This window comes from Sarcophilus harrisii, chromosome 2 (assembly GCF_902635505.1).
Source record: "Sarcophilus harrisii chromosome 2, mSarHar1.11, whole genome shotgun sequence".
NCBI classification, from domain to species: domain Eukaryota; kingdom Metazoa; phylum Chordata; class Mammalia; order Dasyuromorphia; family Dasyuridae; genus Sarcophilus; species Sarcophilus harrisii.
The window spans coordinates 330,325,377-330,329,474 of record NC_045427.1 but is presented as its reverse complement, the minus strand read 5'-3'; positions in this window follow the sequence as shown (position 1 = coordinate 330,329,474).

Genomic DNA, 4,098 nt, shown 5'->3' with positions numbered 1-4,098 from the left:
GATCCTTCCAGCCCATAACATCTCCCACTTTCTTTTGTTTTAGAATATAAGATGGTCACACTATCCCTGACTTCTCAAGGAGGTGAGAATTCCAAAAAAGGAGGTGCTCACACTTTCCCTGACTCCTCAAAAAAGAAGTGAAAACACCACAAAAGGAAGTGATCATGCCCTCCCTGACATCTCAGGAAGGGAGATGAAGACCAAAGGAAAATAGGGAATCAAACCAAATTATTGGGTCTCTGAAGGTCTCACTTGAAACAGGTATACATAAATCCATCAACATGGGAGGTAATACACATAATTACATAAATTATATAAGCACATAACTCAGGTTAGTAGTGATGTAACAAATAATATAAATCAACATGAGGAATTTATATGTCCATAAGTTCTAGAAATAGTCCAAAAGGAATCTAATGTCTATTACTTCATGTGTGTAGGGAATTCAATGATTCCTGCAAGTTTTGAAGTCCTGCAGTAGTATCATCGTGTGTTAGAGAATCCAATGATTCCTGCAGATTTTGAACTCCTGCAATAGTCTTTTCATGTCTCAGGGAATGCAATGATTCCTGTGGGTTTTGAAGTTCTGTAACAGTCTTATCAACAATTTTTCATCTCAGGAAATCCAATGATTCCTGTGGGTTTTGAAATTCTGTAACAGTATCATTATCAGCCATGCTCTTTCAGTGTCAAGATGTTTTTTAGGTCTTCTTTGTTTCAAGGTTTGTCTCTTTTTCTGTCTCTCTCCAGGTGCACATTGGCACCCATCTGATTCCTTCTTCATCTGTAGAAATACAAGCAAACCCTCTCTCCCAAACAGTTAACCTATCTAATCCTTCCATTTACCACTTTGGGGATTTCTCCTCATCACCTGGCAATTACATTGGAGCTGCTCGCACTGGACACTGCCCTTCTGTCAGGTTTAAAAAAACCTATATTCTCTCCAATTGTAATCTCTTTCTCCCATCTGATTGCTTTTTGGCTGATTGATCATATCAGAGTGCTTAACTTCTAAAGACTCTCTGGGTGTAACCTTGGCTGCCAGTATGATCCATCTGTTTTTTGTTTGTGGTCTTTGAGCTGGGCCCTGCCTCTCATTTCCCTGGGTCAATCTACATTCTGAGGCCCAGTAGAAACCTCTATTGCATTTTGACATAGAGCTTTGAGTCTTATTCTCTCACCCTGTCTTCTCACTCTATCTCTATGTCTACACTGAGCTTTCAGATGCCCTACTTTACCACACTGAAAGCATTGATGAGTCTCTCTGGAAGTCCCTTGCCAAGAGAAACCCCATTTTCCCATGTTCTGCATTATAGTCTGCGTATAAAAGACATTTGTGCCCACTGTGGCACAGTGTCTTATGATATCCTCTAAAGGAGCATCTTTGTGTAGTCTCCATATAATTTTTCTATAAACCTCATTAGCATTTTCCTTAGCCAGTTGTCTGATCATTATTGCCATTGCGGCATTTTCTTCAAGCATTTGTATGACAGCTGGTTGCAAACATCCCACGAAATTAGCAAAGTTTTCATTTGGACCTTGGAAGCCTTCATGAAGGCTTGCCCTCAATCTTGCTTTCCTGGGAAGGATCCCCATGCTTGCTAGCAGCAGCAGCTCATATGCTGCTATGGAGTAATTAATTTGTGCTGAAGTGTCTGCATACTGACCTTTACCTGCTAGTTGGTCAAAGGTGATTTGTATATAAATTCCAGTTTGCCTATTTTGTTGGGCTTGTATCCTGCATAGTTCACTATACTCTAAAAGCCACAGCAAGTTTTGTTCAGGTTTTAAACATGTCCTTGCTATAGATTTCCAATCACTAGGGGTTAAAATGTAGCCCCAGAAAGAGTGCAACCCTTTTTCAAAACCTTGATTTTTTCCAGATCAAAAGGAGTGTATTTTCTCCTTGCTTGACCTGAAGAATCAAATTCTTCAATCATAGGATATGCATTTATTAAACCAGATATATCCTGTCCTTCTTTTTTTGCTTTAACTAATGCCTTTTGTAATCTTGTCATAGGCTGCTTCATAGGTGATACTGATTGTGTCACTGCCCCTTCTCCTCCTACTTCTCCCTCCACCCATGAAGGGTTAATTGAGAGGATTTAGGTCAGGGGTTGGGAAATGTCCTAATGGCTCTTGCTATGAAGCACCATGCTCCTTAATTTCATCAGAATTGTACTTCATTCTTGTCTAATTCTTCGTCCTTTTCACCTAGTTTATCAGTATCTTCCCTCTCCTGCTCTTCTTTTTTCTTATTCTAATACTTATATAATTCCTTAATGCCAGTTGTATTAAGTTATATGTATAAAGTGTTTCTTTAGAAATTGAGTCAGGTCCATTATCATTGTACTATTCACATAGTTGCTTTCCTACTATTTTCCACTCGTCTGGATTAATTCTTTTTCCTTAGAGAACCAAGGAAATGTGTACTGTATTGTTTCTAAAAATTCAATGATCTGCTCCCAAGTTACAAACAAACCTGGTTTTTTATAAGTTTATCCATGCTTTCAATACATTTTTCTTGAAGTAGAAAAGTAGAAAAGAAGGCTATTTTCTAAACAGTTGTCCCATTTCAGCTAAAACAGTTTCCTTTTTGTCTATTTTTGTACTCACCCTAATTTCTGGGTCACAGATGTAGGTCCTTGGTCCCACATTCAGGCACCAAAATGTAATGTTTTTGGTTCAGTTTTCTGGTGGTCTCTGAGGCAGCCTTCTTTTCAGTTCTGTAATCACCACAAGAGTAGCCAGGGGTTAAAGTCCAAATCCTTTATTATCTCTTTCAAAGTCTTGTCTCCTTTCCTGAAGCCTGGTTAGCTTTATTAAAGGCCTTCTGGAATCTTGGTTTCAGTGGAGAAAACTAAGGAGGAGAGCCTGCCACCAAGGTGGTATGAGATGGGATGAATGACTCTGAGTCCAAGAGCTTGTGCTTCAGCTTTCAGTCCACTTGTCTTCTCTAGCTCTGAATCCAAGCTCTCTCAGTCCCCCAGGAGAGCCACAAGGAACCTGACTGAAGGTGGAAATGAATCTCTTTCCTTGGCTCCAAGAGCTTGTCTTATATACTCTACACTGAGTATAAACCAATCATTTCACTAGGAAACCACTATTTGTTGTAAGATTAAATCAATCATACTGAACTTAGAGAACTATTAAGTACCACGCTAAATTAGGTAACCATTGTCTCATCAATTCCACTTAGTACCTTGTAAGAATCCTTGTTTCAAGTTCAGAATTCTGGCCTATAACAGAATTCTATCAGACAAATAAAGAACAATTTTAACTTTAAAAAACCCCCAGGAAATTCCTACTTTTGAATTATTGAAAAAATGCTAAAGCCCTTTTATGATATTTATAAGATGATATTGATCTCTTAGCTACCTTAATCTATATTTCCCTAATTTGTGACAAGGGTCAGTAATTTTGCCAAAAGTGATCTTTTGGATGGGTCCTCATCATTCATGATTTATATCAGTAAACCCATTAGGAATTTCAAATATCTGGCAACACTAATTACATGAACCAAAATTTTACAATCTGAGAGTCAAGTAGAAATAAAACCATCATCTTGCTATGGCACTACTTTAAGGAACCATCATATTTTATTATTATTAATATTCTTTTCTTTTTGTTCATTTATTTGCCTGCCCTAAGCTATTACTCCAGTGCTGCCTATATAGGGCTTTTTTAATCCTTTAGGTCAGAATTGTCCAGTAAAAAACTTAAAGCCAATTAAGTATTGTAAAGCCCCTTGGGAGATTTTTTAGAATGTAGCCACCAAGGAATGGAATGTTTTAGGAGCAGTATCTCTTATACATGGGCTAGGTTAGTTTCACAACATCCACTAAGGCCGTTACAACAAAGGTTAGAGGAGCCTTTTCCTAAATATGAAATGAAACCATCCTTAAGATTTGTTCTGTAAAACTAAAGGTCATACAATTCAAATATCTTCCTTGTCACCTAAGGCATAAAAATCCCAGGCTTGATGGACTTCCCTGTGCTATACAAGCCAACACCTTCTCCCTATGTGTGTGAAAGGAGCTTCATTCTTTAAAACCAGTCTGGTATCCTAGTCAAATATCTTTTTAAATAATGTTGCAT